Source organism: Rattus rattus, chromosome 2 (assembly GCF_011064425.1).
Source record: "Rattus rattus isolate New Zealand chromosome 2, Rrattus_CSIRO_v1, whole genome shotgun sequence".
Lineage (NCBI taxonomy): Eukaryota > Metazoa > Chordata > Mammalia > Rodentia > Muridae > Rattus > Rattus rattus.
In genome coordinates, this window is record NC_046155.1 from 160,869,900 (window position 1) to 160,889,860 (window position 19,961).

Sequence of the window (19,961 nt, forward strand, 5' to 3'; positions counted from 1 at the left end):
GGGCCGCGTTTGCTGAGCGCATCCGGCCGGCTGCAGCCAGAGCGGGGCCGCGGGGCCAGGCCGCTCGGTGTAGACGTCGGGAGGGGGCCGGAGGGTAGTGGTGGGGGTAGCAGACTGGGAGGGGCTCGGGAAATGATCTTGGCCTGAGCGAGCACAGCTCCCTGCCCCTGCTGTCCCCTCGTGTCCTCCGCGAGTTGGGCAGCCGTGCGCGCCGGGGCCTTGGCTTTCCCCCTACAGTCCCTAGGTCTCCAGGCAGGGCTTAGGTGAACTTGGGGTGGGGTGTGCTTTCTCACATGTGTGCGTGCGTGTGTACGTGTGTAGAAAGGGAGGTTAGCGTGGAGACCGCAGTTTTCTTTCTCAGTTTTTAACAACTGGATTTTGACTTTGAGACCAGCTTCGCTCACTGCTTGGGCTGGGAGGGGGGGGCGATCTTTCCCCATCACTCACATCTTTGTTCATTGTTCACTGAGTGCAAGGCAGGCGACTTAAAGAGAGGAAAAAGGAGGGAGAGAAAGAGAGAGGCAGAGGAGGGGGAAGAAGAAGAGAGAAAGAAGAGGGGCGTGGGGGGGCACACCCGTGTCCCCTCCCGGGTCCTGTTGGAGGGTGAAATAGTAAACCCACGTACGGAGGGTCGCCAGGAAAGTGGACATTACCGCTTTAATTAACTTCGAGATGCTCCGGCGGCGGGACCTGGCGTAGCCGTGACGCGCCCCCATAAATCTGCCGGGGCTGCTCCAAGAACTCATACAGTAGCAGCGTCAGATTCAACGCGCGCCTCCCCCGGCCGGAGTCCATTTGCATAATTGGATTTTTTTTTTTGCCTCCTTCCTCCCTGAAACTTATTTGAAAACCCAAGTGAAAACCGCGACGACCTGCACACTCAAAAGCAAGTGCCAAGTAAGTGCCCTGCGGTGGCCTCCGCGCTCCCCGAGGTGAGGACGCAGTGCTGGGGACGAGTGCCCGGCCGGCTCGGGTGAGAGTGTGCAGCGGGCGGGAGAATTGCATCTGCTGGGCTGGATGTTCGAGGAACTTTTTTGTTTTGTTTTTTTGCTGCTTTTTAAAAAACACAACTCCCACATCCCTGTCTCTCCACTTTTCTGGCGAGGTGAGGTAACTGGGCCACACGCAAAGTTAAGGTGAGACTTAAGAGGAGATCTTGGGTACACAGTTGAGAGTTGGGCATCGTGGTTCTCTGGGAGGGTGGCGGGTCCCTGTCGCCACTGCCGCCGCCGCCGCCGCCGCCGCGGCGTGGAGAGCTGAGCTGCGAGTGAGCGGGGTTGGCTGCCTGTCGCGCCGCACCGCGGATGCAGTTTGTCGCCAAATGCCTCCCCCATTATTCTAAGGGTTGTGTCTCAGTGTGTGCGTGCGCTCGTGTGTGCGCTCCTGTGTTTTGCTGTGTTTTTAAAAGGAAGAAAAAGCAACCAAAACAAGAGTAGGAAGGCTTCCCTTCTTGTCCGCCTTCCCCGTCAGAGTCCTCTGTTTCTATTGCTTGAAGAGCGGAGTGAGAGCTAGCTGTTTTGCCTAAGACAGGGTCACCATCAACAGCTTGACAATTCGGTTGGAAATGCTATAAATTCTTCAGTAGAGATGCAGCTGCGGGCACGACGTGCCGGCTCCACCCTGGTCAGGGAAGTGGCTTCACAATTTCAAATTGTTAAAAAAAAATGCATATTACGTTATTATTAGTAGTATTATTTACAGTGATCAGGCTGGAGGGGAAAGTGGATTGCGTTGGTTGAAGACTCCAGCTGTCCTTCCCATTTCTGGGCCTGCCTGGGAACTTGGCTGTGGGCAAGGCCCACCACTCTGCATGGAGGGGCCGGAGACTCAGCTTCCAGCTCTGGCAGTTGCAGGGGGGCATCCCCCCCATAGCCCTTTGGCCTCTGCTCTAAGGGAGCCTAGGGCTTTGGCTGAAGGCTGCTTCAGCTATGATGTCATCCTGATAGCGGTGCAAATGTCTCTTGATCCCACCATTACCCGCCTGGCTGAGTTGCTGGTAATGATAGCACTCTATCCAGCTCCCTGACAGTCGCAGGACACCAAGCCCTAGGAATTAGCACCCCTCCACACACCTGACCAACAAGGAGTCAGCTACCCAAAGCATGGCCCCTGAGGCCAGTGTTAGCATTGGTGAGCCTACCATAGACACTAGCGTGGTTGTCAGACTCCTGGACTGAGGGTCCCCCGATTTCCCAAAGTTTGGAAAACTTTTGGAAGGCTTTGATGTACGGAACATCCTTAATCTGGGGAAACTGGCCTCTGAGAGTGAACAGGCATCAATGCTCTGACGTGGTGGCTGCTGGGGACCTCAGGTCTTGTTCTAGCCGTTGTATGGAAGAAGGAACTATGGTATTCAGTTCATTAACCGTGACTTCATGTTAGCGATAGCTGCAAGTAAGCGGGCCTTGGTGTTGATTTTTAAACAGTGTACAATGATTTAGGATTTCTTTTGATTTACTGTTCAAGTGAAATTTGCATAAATGTGATGAAAATGAACTTAACATCTGGGCACATGAAAAAAGGTTAGTGCCTCATATGTCATCTGCAGAGAAAAGTCTTTAAAACGCTTTCCCCCTAAACTGGGCTGGGGAAATAGTTCCTGGAGACATAAATGGTAATTATGTGAAAACCTGGAGAAAGAAAAAGCTTTTCGATACATTTGCGTTCTCTTGGGCCAGTGCTCTGAAAACCCATCGTGTTCTCTGCCTGGAGTGTTTAACTTCTGAGCAGCCTTCAGATCCTTACAACTCAGCAATTTAACTGCTGGTCAGAGCTGTCTTCACGGAAGGCTTAAGGCAGGCATGGAACAACTGTCATGCTGGGTTGGTCCAAGCCAGAGGCCAATAGCCTCCATTATGGGAAGATAGGAACTGGTCAAGACATGTGGCCCTACTGGTCGTATGGGGAGCTGAAGGCAGTGCTTGGATATGCAGTATCCGCCGAGCGTCCAAAAGCTGACCCATCGGGTTCTCCATTCTGCCTCAGGTAACCAAGCGAATTTCACCATCTCAGACCCATAAAATCCACAAGCCCTTTCATGCGAGCTCCGAGCTCCATCTTACTTTTAGAGCGAGACAAGCACATCTCTGGCATCAGGAAATCAGTTAAACAGCCCTCCCCAAGCATGACTGCTTTTTACTCAAAAGTTGTCTATGAATGGCACAGGTGTTTTTTAAAGTGCCTTGAATGGAAAGGGGAAAAAAAAGACAGCAATGATGCTCATGAGAATATAGATGAATTTGTTTTTTTTTTTTTTTAGAAGGGGAACATAAAAGAAAAAAAAAAGCAAAATAGAAGATTTATTTTTCTAGTTTCAATGAGGACAATTACAGCTTTTAAAGATCTTTAGATTTAGTGTTTTTAATAAGCCTTTTAAGTAAGCTGAAATATCAGCTTGCATTTTGTCCTTAACATTATTTAAAGTGAGACTTGATGCAAATTTAAATCATAAGTGAGTTTCCAGTAGGTCATTTTGGGGCCATGCTGAGGACAGAAATGCCCTCCCCTCAGCCTACCTGCTGGGACCGGAAGTCCTTGAGCACTGAGCCTGGCTTCATGGTGTCTCCAGGTAAGGTCTTAGATTGTGTAGAAAAACATCTTCCCTTGATATTCAATACCACCTCTCTGGTTGTAGAGGCTGCATTTTAGAGGAAAAAGAATAAAGTCCCTCCCTTGGCCGTGTCTGCTTCTTGCTTCTTCTTCTTCTCTTCCTCTTCCTCTTCCTCTTCCTCTTCCTCTTCCTCTTCCTCCTCTCCTCTTCTTCTTCTTCTTCTTCTTCTTCTTCTTCTTCTTCTTCTTCTTCTTCTTCTTCTTCTTCTTCTTCTTCTTCTTCTTCTTTCTTCTTCCCCATCTTCCTTCCTCCTCCTCCCCCTCCTTCTTCTTGTTGGAGCCTACACCTGACCTCCAGGGCTACGCAGCAGCATAACACCCCTCCTCCAGGCCTCAATAGGGTTACCATATCACACAGATATGGTATGGGTACAGAGGCTCTCTCCAATTGGATAGCCAGACCATGGAGTTGTATAGAAAGTTTTGCAAGGAGAAGCTCTGCCAAGAATAATGGACTGATTTTCATATCTTGAAGCTTTGGCCAACCGTTAGCTGCCCCGTGCATTCTCAGAGTGGCAAGCCAATAATGTGTGGGGTCAGAAAGCGCTAAGCTAGGAAGTGACTTTGGTTGTTATAACTGGGGTCTTGCATAGGAACGGTAGGCCTGTATATGGCGTGTGTGTGGTGTACGTTCATTCGTGTGCACACACAGCAGGGGGAGGGTGTTGCCTGTTAGCAGCACCTGCTCTAACAGTGTGCTTCTCAGCGTGTAGGAGAGAAGAGTAGTGAGTTTGTCCCTGTGCTTGTTGGGCTGAGGGATCATTATAGAGAGGAGCAGGAACTAAAAGCATTTGTCCTTAGGATGTGGGCCCTGGGTGATCTTGTTCTCACATCCAACTTTATTTTGTATTTTCCAAATACAGGCAGGCAGAGATCAAAGCCGCTTCAGAAAGGCGAGCTGGGTAGCAGGCCATTTGCTGTGGACCCCGGGGAAGGCCTAGAATAGAGCTTCCTCAGGCCAGCCTGGGCCACGCATAGGCTCCTGTTGATTGTCTGCCTTGAGTTGCATGGTGAGGGGAGAGAGCTGCTTTGGGCTGTTGGAGGCACTCTGCAGAGTTCCCATTAGAAGCCAGATTTCAGGGAGGGTGAGTTCTTGAATGGAACCCGAAGGAGTAGCCTGGGCATCGTTTCTGCTGATCTGAGAGGATTCAAAGATGGTAGTGGTGTATTTTCCACTTGTGGGCGTTTGTCCTGTGGGGTGTTTAGCCACACGTCCAACATTAACCCACTGGATGCCTGTAGCTCTCCTGATTAGGACCATCAGGAAGGTCTAGACATTCTCAGATCCTCCCCAGGAAGGGGAATCAGGCTCATGCCCTGAATTGCTGCCCATGCGTGAGGCCTCATCCTGGACCTCTCAAAGGGGATGTGGAGACCAGTTTTGATCTTACGCCCAAGAAGTAAACAGGTGAGGTGCAGACTTGTCTCAGTGCCTGTGAGACCAGGGGATCCAGCCCTGCACAAAAATGAGAGGTGGCCCTTGAAGTCTGGGAGGAGGAAGACTTTTTTTCATTGTGTAAAATACGTGGAAGAATAAAAGGCTGTTCGGTGCAAAATGTGGGCTCAATTCCAATGTTTCTAAATAACAATTATACCTTTAGAAAGGCCGCGTGGGTGAGAGCTGTGTCCCTGGACCACATGTAAGCCAGGATACCAATTATATCTTTAAAATGGCTCTGTGGGGGAGAGCTGTGTCACTGGGCCACATATAAAACCAGGAGGCTTTAAGTGACAGTGCTCAGGCACTGTGATGAGGCTGGACACCCCATTGGCAGGATAATGACAGTCATTTGTTTTTGAGCTCTTCCTATGCACTTCCTTAGGAGGGCAGGTTCTATATTTATTCTGAGTTTCACGAAGGCAAACTGAGGCAGTGAGCGGGGTGGGGGGGTGGTTAGCTCAAGCTCTTTTTGCCCCCACTTGACACTGAGGTAGTGAAGGATGTCTCTGCCCCATATTCATCTGTCCCTCCTACACTAGGAACTGGCAAGGAGAAGGCAAAAAGGTCATAGGCACCATAGCAAGCCTGGTCCTCGAAGTGCAGGATCGCACAGCTGGGTGGGTCAGAAAGCTAGGCAAATGCTTCCTGAGTAGTGAGAGACTACTGCAAAACAGCTTCTAAGCCCCTCCCCCATTCCATTTTCAGTATATGGCTTTCCGATGAGAAAATTAAGTGCCGTTTTGACACAGGAAAAATGACCATGTAGGCTTGAGCTGACATTAACCTGAGAGCTTTCTATCAAGGTTGTAGGCTTTGGTTACCTGGGCTCTGTTTAGTTGGTTCTTTCGATACTGAGATGCAGGTGGGCTCATCCCTGCCTTCTGATTCTACTCTCTCTCTCTCTCTCTCTGTCTCCCTGATGGTTCTTCCACACAAGGTACTGGCCTGCCAGCTCAAAGAGAGAGGGAGGGAGAGAGAAAGAGAGAGAGAGAGAGAGAGAGAGAGAGAGAGAGAGAGAGAGAGAGAGGAAGAAGAGGAGGAGAAGGAGGAGGAGAAGGGGGAAAAGGAGGAGGAGGAGAGGGGAGAGAGGAGAGGGGAGAGAGAGAGAGAGAGAGAGAGAGAGAGAGAGAGAGAGAGAGAACTGTAAAAGCGAATTCAAAGATTCTCTAAACTTTTAAGATTAACCACAAACACAGAATCGCCCATTCAACTTTGATTAGAGTGACTTGTATTTCTAAGGTTCCAACATGATTCCCAATCTTTGCTTTGGGCTTGCACTCTTTTAGTGACAGGGTCTTGCTAGGGAGCCCTAGCTGAGTCCCATAAGTGTTGGGATTATAGACCCAGGCCATTATGCCTGGTGCTTCGCTTACCGACTTTCTTGCTTCTCAGTCGGTGACTTGGTTCACAGAACGGCTCCGGTAACACTCAGGGCATGTATTAACCCAGTAGACAGTGCTACCTGGAACCCCAAGGACATTAGAGCTGGGAGGTGGGCAAAGTGTTAGTACCTGCCAAGTCAGTGTTTGGTGTCAGGCCCCCGTGGGTGCCACATGCCACCCTTCCGGTGTATTGTCTTTTTCAGGCCATTTAGCCATCAAGGCAAGGCAGCTTCTCACAGGGCAAACTGAGTACAGGACAACTTGTTGCAACCAAGAGAGGTAAAGACAACTGCTGTGGCCGGTGCAGCTTCCAGTCTTAATCCCATGTCCTTCCTGCTTTTCTGTACAAACCATCTTTCAAAGAAATATCAATTCCCCTTTTACAACGGAAGTGAGAAACAAACCAGAACTGGTTGTTTGATGCACATATGCACTGTCGTAGGTTTATTTGCGTGAGGGAGAAAATGTTTGGAAACTCCCATCAACGGAAGACAGCCCATTGATCACAGAGCGCACAGATCCCTACGTATAAAGGAAGTATCGTCTCTTTACATGGCTAGCTCTTTCGTTTGTCTTTAAAAATATCTAGGAGGTTATCTTCCTGTTTGCGAGAGGCAAATGTGACTCATTTTTCTAAGATCTTAGTTCTTTATTAAAAACAAACAAAAACAAACCCCCTTCCTGTCTATAATCACCCAAAGCTGATTATTAGGGCCAGAGTGGGGTCTGCAAGGAAGCCTACAGAAGGGATGGGGTTCGGGAATGACAGGGCAAAGGCCCGGGCTACTCCCCTCTCCTTCATGGCGGAGCTCTGACTTGGGGTTATGGGTGTGGATGCCAAGCTGCTGTTTCTAGAGAGTGCTCTAAACACACTGGTTCTCAGATGAACACGACTGGGCCCGCTAGTGAATCTCACGTCTGGGCTCCGTAGCACCTGAGACACTTGGGTCACCACTGTCTGCCACCTGATGGGGGGTGGTCACAGTCAGCTCTGGTGGGTGGCAGCCCTTCTCCAACAACCCAAGGAGAGTCCCAAAGACTGAGGCTTGGCAGTGTGGGAAGGTGGGAGGGAGAAAAGCAACCACCCGTGGACAGGAAAGGGTTTAGTCTGCTAGCCGAGGTCTCTGATCGCAGAGGGCAGCTCTGTGCCTGACTGGCTATGCTGTCCTCCTTGTTCCCTCTCCATCCTACCTGGGCTAACCTCTTGGGAGTTCTGGCTGTTGGGAACCATCTTGCCTGGAGTGCCCACAGACTTTGAAGGCACTGTTTGTCAAAGGGAAAGGCCAGTCAGTCTGTCTGCTGTCTGAAAATTCTTTTCTTCAGCCGTTGATTTGACAACTTATTATTTATTTTCTCTGAGTGGTTTGTTTGTTTGTTTGTTTTTTTTTTAGTCAAATTTTAAGAAAAAGGTATCAGTCTCCATTTCCTCTGTTTGGCTCTTTCAACTTTGCATATGCATTTATTCTGAAATTATTACTACTTATTTTTGGAAAAGCCTTTAGTTAAAGTTATGTTTTGGGAGGGGAGAGAACATCGCAGTATTAAATCTATGTATAATTTCTTTCTAGTGTATTTTGGAGGCAGAAGAACTAGTCTAAAGGAGATGACAAGGGACAAATTTGTAGATTTGTCATATCTACAAATACACTTACGAAGTATGTGAAGGTGGCCATCTTCTTTCTCTCTTAGCAACTTCTGTCACCCTGAGAACCACACAGTGGTCTTCTGAGGGTGTTACACAGTAGGCTGGGGCAGGGCCTGGTCATCTGGCCAGTGTGCTTGCCTGAGAGTGACTGACCTGATTCCAGGGGGCTGGGTGTGGTGTGTACTGGGCCTATCGCGGTGTGTTTGGTTTCGAATCATGAGGTCAAGTAACGTATTCCAGACCTCAGCATCCAAAGCATGCTCGAAACTCTTCTGGAAGAGTTGACTGCGTCTGGAAAGTCTGCACTCTAATTTCACTGATACCTGCAACTTGGTTCCCATATTTGCTACCCTGTCCCAAAAGACTGACAAGACCTGGATCCCAGTGAGCTGTTGTCTGCAGGATTTGGAAGCTAGCTGCTCAGACGTAGAATTTCAGGCCCCTGTGTGGCTCTTGGGGACCACAGGGGTCTGTGGTGCATAAGACATTTTCTTTCTTTTCATGATGCTATTACAGAGATAAGAATCATGCAATTTTTTTTATGTGTGTGTGTGATCTGCAGCTACTGCCTTCAATAAAATGATTTGTTCATTGATCTAAAGAAGGTGTGGTCCTCAGTTGCTCTCATCCCCAGAATAGCCATTCAAGTTGGAATCTGGAATCTGCCTCTTGTACTCTGGCGCAGAGGAGCCTGGCCTCTCATGCTGGTCCTCGGGATGGGAGGCTGGGATGGAATGCTTCTCTGTCAGCAGAATCTGATGCAAAATCCAGCCGTGATTATTTGTGTTTCAATGTGCACACATCTTGACTCTCTCTCTCATCTTCTCAAAGGTGAAGGAATCAAAAGAAAAAAATTTTTTTTTCTGCTGGACTGCGGGTGGGGGTGGGGAGCTATGGCTGTCCCGTCATTCATCTCAATCATCGGTGAAGTGTTAGCCTTTAGGAGAGCAGGGGGCAAGCTTGGGCGTTTTCTCACTAGCTTTTCAATTGCTCCTAAAAGCAGTCTAGAGGAGTCTGTGTACATTTGATTTGCTAATTAATATTTTTTTAAACCCAGGTTACATGGTACACACATGTGGCTTGATATATCACTAGCTATAAGTTCGTTTTTTGCATAATTTAATATTTAGGTGCCTTCTCTCCCTCATTCCACAATTGAGATAGTCTCGTTAGTGAGCTGCAAACGTTCAGTTTGAGAGTGGGAAAGAGCTTCTTGAAGCATACTTTGCTTTGTTTCGTCTTGTTCTGAAGCAGCGTGGCACAGTGATAAGGAGCTCAGGGCCAGTCAGAGGGGCGTGAGTTCGACACCCACCCCTTCTACCTCCATGCAGTTGGTAAGCATATCATTTTGATCTTCAAGTCTTCCTTCCCATTGGCAACCTTGGGATACTCCTTTCTTCCTCACAAAGTCAGCAGGATGAAAAGAGAAGAGCCCAGCTATTCAGGGAGTACCCAGGCAGCGCTACTGCCTGCCTTGTAGAATTTGTTGACTCTGAAATGCACCCACCCTATAGCTGTGGGTGCTGATCACTGCACAGTCCACAGAAATGGCTTGCTTGCCTTTGTGGCCCAGGCTAGTCTTCTGAGTTATTTACCTGGGGATCAATAAAGATCGGCAGATTGATTTCTTCTGTTTCTGAGGACACATCTTAAAGGGTCAGCTTAGTTCAAGGCAGAGTCTGGGGTGGGGGTGGGGCCTGCAGTCTTCTCTAAACAATGGTATTCAGTCTAGGCCCTCAAGGGTTATCATAGGTTCCAAGGCATCCTCAGTGCACCCAGGCAGACATATATCACATCACAACACGCATATTAATGTAGATACATGCCATGTATACCACATGAGAATACGTGCAGGAGTCACATGTGTACAAGTGTGTGTACATTTTCACAAACACACATGCTCACTTCCAGAACCGTGATGGGGATATAAATCTTGTTCGTCATCTTTTCCCAAATCCGAGGAGCTGTTCTCATCCATCCATCTGTCTGTCCATCCATCCACCCATCCACCCATCCATCCATCCATCTATCCATCCATCTGTCTGTCCATCCATCCACCCACCTATCCACCCACCTATCCATCCATCCATCCATTCATCCATCCATCCACCCATCCATCCATCCATCCATCCATTCATCCATCCATTCATCCATCCATCCATCCACCCACCCACCTACCCTCCCATCCATCCATCCATCCATCCATTCATCCATCCATCCATCCATCCATCCATCCATCCATCCATCCATCATTTGATGTATTAAGTGCCTTAATATCCTAGTAAAGTTGATGGTGTGGAATAAATAGAATAACACTTAGCCAGAAAGGGAGGCTCAGGGTCTATCAACACAGCTCCTGGGGTAGCTGAGTCAGGAGGATGGAAATTTTGAGGCTAGCATGGGCTATTTAGCTAGACTATTACAAAAGTTAAAAAAAAAAAGGACCAGGAATGATACTCAAGTCTTCACTTTCCTAACATGCTTGAGGTTCTGTGTTCAAGCCCTAGAAACGAGATCAAAACAACAACAACAACAACAACAACAACAACAACAACAACAACAGCAACAACAACCAGAACCAAAGTGGAGCTGCTGTAACCAAACAGAAGCAGAATAAAGGCAGGAGCGCTCTCTTAGGTTCTAGGCTCCATTTGAACAATTTTACCACAAGCACCCGCACGCACACACCCTGATTTCCATACTGACCATGCAAGGCTGATACATGAAACCTGTAGCCATTGTTTTCCGGACAAGCCACACATGCAGGAGATGAGAGGCTAGGAGTCCCTTTCTTGCTCTCGGAGATGAAAAGTCAGGTTACTGGCTAACTTTCTCCTGCTGGAGGGGAATCGCAATGTGGTTTGGAAAGTCCAATGTCCCAGGGGCATGGTTTGAACACTAGATCCTATGCCTCCAAGGGCCTGTCAAACGAAGACCAAACCTGGAAACGAATGCCTAGCAGTCATCCCGTGCTTGTGAGGTGCACAACCTTGGTGCTGCACTGACAAGTGTCCTGAGAGTCAGTCCTCAGTTTGCTCTGCCACTGTGGTGCCCTACCAAGGGCGAGCTGCTAGCGGGACGGCGTAGAGCTCTCTGTATTTGTGCCACAGGGACTGCACAAATCCCCGGAAAGAGACTCTTGACATCTGCCTTAAGTCTAACCACAGAAGGTTTCCTAGAAAACAGCAGTGGAGACCCATGCCCAGAAGGGGACATAACGGTCCCCCCATAGTCACTCCTTGAACCCTAAAGGGGGAGACAGGTTCTAATGACATCATCATCCATCTCTGCTCTTAACACACCTGAAGTACAAGGCCCAGACTGACCGTGAAGTCTGTCTCTTATCTCTTATTCTTGAGTGGAGACTGCTGGTCTTCAGATGGCCTCACCTTCCTGCCCTTCTCCCGCACCACACTCCTTTCTCGACCTGTCCTCTGGAACAATACACTGACACATTCCCACACCCAAGGGAATACCAAGCCTGAGCAAGGCCTGGAGAGGTGTCTTACCTCTGTTTCCACTCTCAAGAGTTTATGAAGCCAAGGACTTCATCCAGCTTTCTCAGGAGACAACAGGGCCTGGGTGGCCAGCCTCTTCCTGAGCACATAGTGTTAGTCCCCGCTGGAGACAAAGAAGTTGACATTGGTCACGTGGTCAAGGAAACCTTGAGATGGGCTGTGCCTGGCTAATATCCAGTCTGCAGGATTCCAAGGGGACACATCTCTCCAGAGAGGCGAGACTTTAGTGACTCAGGTCATCTGAGCCTTCTTGAGGACCTCTGTGCTAACTTCCCATGGAGTCTCAGGCCTAGCACACGTCTGCTGGGAGGAGGGTGAAGGGTATGGTGTTAGCAGAGCCCACAGGGAGGCTTGTATCCCTCGCGCAGGGCTTGCCACGTCACTCTGGGTTGTGTTGTGCTCTGTGGGTATTTGCTGAGCTTCTGCTGTCCTACTATGTGTGCTGGGCACTGTGGCATGGGCACGCAGAAGTGGAGCTGCTGGCATTCATGGGTCCTGCTGCTCTAGGAAGAGAGCCTATATTTATTTACCATTTCCTACCCTGGGTGCTATGAAGGACCAGAGCAGAGGTTCTTTGGGGAGAAAGTCCTCTTCAGCAAGATGATCAGGGGCACTTTCTTAGAGGATGATGAAGGATGAGAAGGAGCTAGGAAAGCAGAGAGTATAGAGAGTTCCAGAAAACATGTGCATAAGACACAAGGCAGAGAGAGCTTGGTGGTTTGAGAAGGAAGACCAGGGTGTCTGAGGCACATCAAAGAATAGCTTAGTGGTTCTTTGCAGGTGAGCACAACCTGTTGAGGAGTGTCTCTTGCTTGTCCTCTGCAGTCTTCTCCGCTCTGTGTCTCCTCCTGTCATCCAAGGCAGGGTTTTCCTTCCTCACTTCCTCCAGGCTTCCATCGTGTTAAACAAAGCGTACCTCTAGATTGTAGATATCTACTGGAGATTTAATCTGAGTTCAGCACATCGTGGAGCTAGAAAACAAACTTAGACAGAAGGCAGAAACGATAGACTTCTCTTACACGGTAGGCTGTGTTGTGATTCACAACCAGTTTTGTGATGCCTGGCTGTCTCTGTCCACATGTTCCCACTCCCAGTTGTGTGTGTCCTGGGCCTCATGGCTCCTCTGTACTTTGGCTGCACTGTTAGGCACCACCCAGCATTATTTTAGATAAGACAGACCATATATGATATGGTCCCTTGGGATTTTGACAGGTGTGTGTGTGTGTGTGTGTGTGTGTGTGTGTGTGTGTGTATGAAAGGTTTAATCCCCACCCGCCCCACCATCCCCCTCATGAGACCAGAGCCATCTCCGAGTTGCATCAGGAAGCATTCCTCACATGTCTGTGAGCGATGGGCATCAATATATCTGCATTCATCAGTCGCACGGAAGGCGAGCATCTATACATCCTATTCTCAATACTGATAGCAAATGACTTTTCCTCATTGTTTTCTTGGGAGTACTTCTGCTTCTAAAACAGAAATAAAGAAAGAGAAAGGAAGGAAGAAAGGGAAGGAGGAAGGAAGGAAGGAAGGAAGGAAGGAAAGGAAGGAAGGAAGGAAGGAAGGAAGGAAGATGGCTGTAAAGTTTCCCCTGTTGCTGGCAGCAGGAACGTAGGTTTGTGCAGTGTAGGTGGAATCAGGTAGTTTGGGCCTAGTTCCTTCACGTTGAGTGCACTGTCTGATGTTTGCGAGCTGAAACTGCCTAGCGGTGATGTCCTCAGACACATCCCGTGTTGAGCGGTGTGTGGCGGTGGCTCCTTGTGCTCTGCACAGTCTGGAGGTGAGAGGGTGAACTTGGATTTCACAGCAGTATCCCAGGGCCCCCGTTTCTAGGCTCTGCTGGATGGCAGAATGTTCCTGTCTGCTTCTGCTTCCATTGCTTTCCATCCCGACCCTGCCGTCAGGCAGGGCGCTGAACTTCAAGCGTGTTGACGGACATTACAGAACTGAATAGGTCCCTGTCCCACAGGGTTCCTGGGAGGTTTTGTTATGTCCTAGCATCCTGGCCTTTTGAAGAGAGCACAATCTTTTCTTCCTATGGTCTGTCCCGGAGTCAAGGAGAGTTGTCCCTTCGAGGGAAAGGAACGAGGTGGCAGGAAAACCAGATGCTTGCTTATGGTATCCAAAAAGAACGACATCCAGATGTGGACACTGTGCGTACCCTCCAGTCTGTCTTCAGATTTATGACTTCCATCACCACAGTGGCCACGTTTGACTTAATTTCACTTTTAGTAGAAATGAATTACGTTTTGGCTCTATGGGAATTAACTTTTTTTCTCATCACTGGGTTTTAAGTGGTTAAATAATTCGTCGAACAAATGTAAGCGTTACAAATTGTCCGTTGTGTACACCATATTTCATATCCTGTGACGTAGGTGCGAAATAACTTCAAAATTAAAATGAAAATGTAAAGGCTTACTAGGAAAATCGCAGAAATAAAACTCATGGCATCTATTACACTTTTGGAAACTTTGCTTAAATGCTTCCCTCTCCTTAGCAAATTCTATGATGAGTTAACTGAAAAATGGGGCTTAAGAACACTATAAAAATAATCCTTAAGGGGGTTGGGGATTTAGCTCAGTGGTAGAGCGCTTGCCTAGCAAGCGCAAGGCCCTGGGTTCGGTCCTCAGCTCCGAAAAAAAGAAAAAAGAAAAAAAATAATCCTTAAGAATACAGGAGACAGAGCTGGAGAGATGGCTTGGTGGTTCAGAGGACTGGCTGCTCTTCCAAAGGACTAGGGCTCAATTCCCAGTACCCCCATGGCAGCTCACAAACATCTGTAACTCCAGTCATAGGGGATACGACGCCCTCTCTTGGTCTCCTCGGGCACTGCATTCACATGGCGCACATACACATACACGCAGGCACAAAAAAAAAAAACTAAAGAAGGAAGAGTAAAAGAACAGATCACACTAAACAGTTTTCTCTCTAGTTTTGTCCATTTAATTCTGTGAATACATATTGGCTGTTCATCTGATTATCATACGGCAAGCTGTATTGAACTGGCTATAATCACTTTAATTTGGAGTATTAGTTGGAATAGTAACTTCATCCCAATACGTACTATAGATCTAAGTTTATGTATTGTGTGTTATGAAACTAAGTTTCTCGTCTTGGGAAGTACTTCAGCTTAGCGTAGAAATGGGGGAACATTCTTCACTTGGTTTTAGTCCTCTGCAAGCATTCCCGCGTGCCTGTTCTAGCGTCTTCTTGGAAAGTGACAGAGGTTGTTCTCCCACAATAAACAGTGGCTAATGTAAAAATAGCAAACAATAATGCTAATGAAGAAATTATGTTTTCCCCCCAACTTAGAGGAGAGTGCCAACAATAGGTAGGATAGAATAAAAATCAATATTTTGACAGGGTTCTATTATGTCTGGCTCATTAATTTGGAGACAACTTCTCCGTTCAATCCGAAGTCGCCTAGTATCAACAAATAGTAGTTTTAGCGTCTACCCTCCTTCCAGAGCAGCAAATGCCTCCCTTACAAGTTATTTTTGGAGGAAAATGATTTTTGATTCTGCAGATGTATAGAGGAGGCATTGTGTAGGTTTTTTTTTTTTTTTTTTTTTTGTCTTGGGGGAACAATAAAACTTTTGCCGTTGCAATTTGTATTCAAGCGATCCCTGGTTCTCAAGTCCGATCCGGCACGCCATGCAGTTTTCTGCTTATGTGTTTGCACATCTGAATATCTATGGCTGTATGCGTACATATGTATCCGTAGACATGTGCTTGGACGCGCACGCTCCTGGAAGCCTCTCCTTCACACTCCTCCATTTACTTAAGCCTTCTCTTACCTTCCACTTGCTCGCAGAGGCTCTGGAGTGTCTGCTTTCCAAGGGCTGATGAGTGTCAGCTAAGGCCGATGCTGGCGCTCACTCAGGTCCTTATTGACCGGGAGGACCATGTGACAGAAGTGATTGATCCATCTTGGACATAGGGTTGCTAATTTCCCATTGTACTCGTCCTTCCCACGCGGCCATTCTGCAGCACCCCATACTCTTCACGAGGTATTTAGGGAGAACCCTGGCCCCTGCCTCCACCATTGCACCTTTCAATTGAACAAAAAGAATTAGTATCATCGTGGGCCTCTCTTCTTTGTGTTTTTTTTAGAGATCACAAAAGCCTGGGCTATAGGATGGCAGCTAATAACATACACGGCGTTTTATTGGTACTGCTTTAATTGTCTTATTGACAACGCACTTGAACTTGGAGAGGCACGCTAATATTTATCATCCTGTGAACTCATGTGCATTTTTCTGATTCAAGCCATAATTACAGAAGACTTCCAAACTCGGCTGTCTTCCCCGTTGCTGCACCTTCTGTGATATGGATGAAAGCTTACAGAATGCCATTCAAGGAAGAGCCTTCCCATCCCCCTCCATGGGCTTACCTTCTAAGGGTGACACCCCATGGATGCTGTCCCTCTAATTAACACCCTAACTGGAATCTGGCTGGGAAGGGAGGCTATGCAATGGCCCACATGGGCAGTTACAAGGAGGCCAGTACTGACCAGCTGTAGGGCTCACAACAGCCACGTCTCTCTTTCTAATAAATGCTAGTGGATAGCTTTAGAAAGATTTAGACCAAGTGGAAACTGGCCATCGTAGAGGCCACTGCACTGGCTAAGAGGCAAAACTACATCTAAGGGGGATTTGGATAAATGTGTTGGTAGATGATGTCATCCTTTTCCATTTGATGTCTGTCTACTTCTCCCCTCTTCCACTGTGTCCCCACATCCCAAGGGCTCCAGATCCCCTGACTTCTGTCAGGCTCTTTGGCTTAGTCATACTCCTTGGCCCTGACCCTTTAATCTGGGATTCTTGACTGGCCACTCTCTGCATCCCATGGGTCTGTCTCAACATCCTCCTCTTTTTCCGGAGCTTGTCTTTATTAATTGGGTAGACCACTTACACGATCATTGTCCCTCTCCTTCACCCCAGGACAACTCTCCAGTACAGGGCCTTCTGCCATCCTTTGATAATTCCACTTCAACTTTGAAACAGCAACTTGCAAATGGTAGCCATTGAATAAATGCTTTGACAAGACACCATCTTCCTAAATCATCACATGGATAGGCCTTGATTTCAGACACATGCTTTTCATAAAAGGGTGAGATGTACTGAGCCTCATTCTTGGATCAGAGCACTCAGGGCATTGAAGTGGGAGGATGGAAAATTTGAGGCCAGCCTGGGCTACATTATGAGTCTCTATTTCACAAAACAAAACAAACAAGGTGTTGAGGTCAATGAAAATTACCTTTCTCAGCTCTCACATCTAGATGAAACATCAAGTTATTATTTAACATTTACTAAACTTTTAGCATTAGAAGGTAGGATTATTTTTATTCCAAAGTTTTTGTCTACAGAAAGGAAATATATTGGTTTTTGTTATTTCTTTGGAAAGAACATTTTGGCCAATAGAAAAATTTTCTTTTTATTCCTCCCTCATTTATTCATTTGTTTATTTATCTATTAGTTTCTTCTAAGTCTTGTTTTGAGACAGCATCCCACAGGTTGCTTGGAATGGTCTCGGACTTTGTAGACCAGGCAGGCCTTGAACTTGTAATTCCTTCTCCTCAGCCTCCCACAGAGCTGGAGGTATAAGCCTGTAACTCTGAGCTTGGCTGGATTTATGTTCTTTCAAGGTCCTCAAGCTCTGTAGAAACGATTTCACTTCGTGATTCTCACAGTTACACTAATTTTTAAGAAGATAAATCCTATAACACGCTTCATTTCAGTAGATACCTACACTACACTGCCAGGACAGAGCAGTTAGAGCAGGCAAGCTGGCTCATGCCTGTAATTCCAGCATTTGGGAGGCTGGGGTAGGAGGATCGATCGTGAGTTCAAGGCCAGCCAGGGATTCATAGTGAGACCCTGACACTACACACACACACACACACACACACACACACACACACACACACACACACCACATACACACACACAAACACATACACACACACACACACACACAGAGAGACAGAGAGACAGAGACAGAGAGACAGAGACAGAGAGGTATTTGGGAATTTGTCCTTGACCCTTTGGGAACAATGCTGTGTCATGAAGCACGGACTGACTGTCCCATGACACATCCTTTGTTCCATTGTTGGGGACCAAAGCTGCAGCTGTGGCTGGCTCTTAACTCATAAAGAGGTCACCACAAATGGTAGGAGTTCAGAATAGTTGTCTCTGTATCAAGAGTATATGCGCGTCACTGCTACGTTTTCTCCTCCCAACCCCCAGAGACAATGGATCCAGTGAGACTGGTCCTTCTTGTTTAGGGTTTGACCATAGAGGTTTTCCTCTTTGAGGCCAGTTCCTCACCTGTGCCATATTGTCTGAGGTGGACCATGGGGTCTCCACCTCTGGCAGCAGCACGGTGGGCACGGAGAGCTCTTGCTGGGTTCTTTGTTGCCGCTGAGAGCCAGCTGTGTGGGGCCCTGATTAACAGACAGCGTTGTTAGTTGCTCTGCGTTCTCATCTTTGGCAGCTCTTGATGGGGGTCCCTGGGCAGAGGCGTCGTGGGGACCGAAGAAGATGCCGGCTTGGTGCCCTGATTGGTGAGCTGCTCATCTGACTGATGAGTGAGGTGGAGTAACCCCACTGGCTTCAACGAGACACTCGAATCACTGAGCGTGATTGCAGACGGGGAGAGAGGACTTTCGACCTATGTCACATCCTGTTTCCCGAGTGACTCCCATCTTGGGGAACTTTACGGTGGTGCTCCTGCGACTTGAAGAACCTATTTTCCCAATGCCTTCGAAGCCCTTACCTTCCTCCTCCCGATGAGTTGACAACAAGCCAGGATTCCTAGAGAAACATAGAACAGGGGGTTGAATGGAGGAGTGAGGAGCCTAAAGAGTCCCCATTTTCATCTGCTCATCTGTTTGCTCTATACAGTTCTATGTTGTAAAATCTCTCTCCAGTTTAACCTATATCATTTGCTTAGTAGAAAACTAAAACATGAATAACTTTATATATGTATATATATATATATATATATACACACACACACATGTAGGTATGTCATATCTATCAATATAGCCTCTTCTCAACTAAATTGTAAGTTCCCTGAAGCTAACAACATGTCATTAGGCATTAGGACAAGAGAGGGAAGTGACACAACCTTAGTAAACGTATGAAGGCAACCCACAATGTGGAGCATCTGGAAAGAACTGGAAAGAACTGGAAAAATGTCCCCTGGAACTGCTCATCACTTTATGCACAGGCCTGCCAGGCTAAAAACTCTTTTGTCTGTTTGGTTGCTTATTACCCATAACCGGTTTCCTCTCCAGTCAGCGGGGTTAGAGTCTCCCCATCCTTAGGAATACTGTTGCAGTGCTGGAGTTCAGATCTGGAACCTTGTATGTGTGGGGCAGGGGCTCCGACACTGAGCTACAGCCTCAAGTCATCATATTTTAAGATAAAGACCCTAACACCCTCCTATGGCTAGTAGACTCCATCATGACGCACAGTGAGAACTGTTGAAGAATAAAACTCTTGTAACAAATGGGGTGTCCTTAGAGCGAAAAGTCCCTTGGTATTGTACCCTTTGTCATGTACCTCTGAGTAAAGAGGGGAGCCCCACTTCTCACCAGAAAGCTGGATGGAACGTGGTTCTTCTCACTCACCACTGAGGCTTGGATAGTAGCTTCCTGGTGTCCGCCCACCAGCCTTTCTTCCGCAGGGTCTCAGGGGTTCCGGGTTCCTGTTCGCCTGCCATGTTTCAGCCGTTTGACGGTATAAACGAACGTAAGCAGGTCTCATGGCCCCTCTGTGCCCTTCAATTGAAGAACAATGTCTAGTTTACCGCAACCAGAAAAGGGAGGCTTTGATTGGTTATGTGCTCGGGCAGGAGGAAGGTAAAAGAATTATTTGGGATGCTCGTTTAACCTCTCAACCCTGGGTCTTAGCCAGAGAGACCAATCGCAGAGTCCTACTCTCTGTGGCACCTTCCGGTTCATGCACTAAACGTGGAGGTGAAGGGTGTGGTTAAACACTAGTAAACTTTACCTACTGCCTACTTGGGTTTCCTCCAGGTTGGCCTATTCTGGTAATACTTTGAAAACATTAGAATGTTTTCCAGGCCATAGTCACACAGAAAATTCGAGATATGTGCCACTCCTCAGACAATCCTGTCACTCTTCAGAATGGTAGCAGTATTAGGGAGCCACCCATGGACTCTATCCTTGACTTAATTCCCTAATATGTTTTCCCTCTCTTGGAGCCCCACATGTCGAAGCAGGGCAGAACTTACCTGGCTCTTGACTGTGGTCAAATCTCTTAGTTCAGTTCAAACCAAAGAGAAAACAACAGGCAATGACAAAGACTGTCCACGATTGATGCAAGCCTCCCAGGTGG

The 19,961-nt window shown here is 47.6% G+C and overlaps 1 protein-coding gene and 1 pseudogene across 6 annotated transcripts in view; one reads left to right on the forward strand and one right to left on the reverse strand.

Moving 5' to 3' along the window:
- The window catches only part of LOC116893360, a 545,263-nt pseudogene that overhangs the window by 353,582 nt on the left and 171,720 nt on the right, over window positions 1–19,961 (reverse strand).
- The window catches only part of Znf536 (zinc finger protein 536), a 464,620-nt gene that overhangs the window by 3,294 nt on the left and 441,365 nt on the right, over window positions 1–19,961 (forward strand). The window contains exon 1 of one of the 6 annotated variants that reach the window (XM_032893831.1): window positions 401–932. The exons of 4 other annotated variants lie outside the window; for them this stretch is intronic. The gene's annotated coding sequence lies outside the window, so the exon portion shown is untranslated. Of the gene's footprint in view, window positions 1–400; window positions 933–19,961 lie in introns of those variants that run through there. One more of the 6 variants, XM_032893832.1, reaches the window with a different exon arrangement.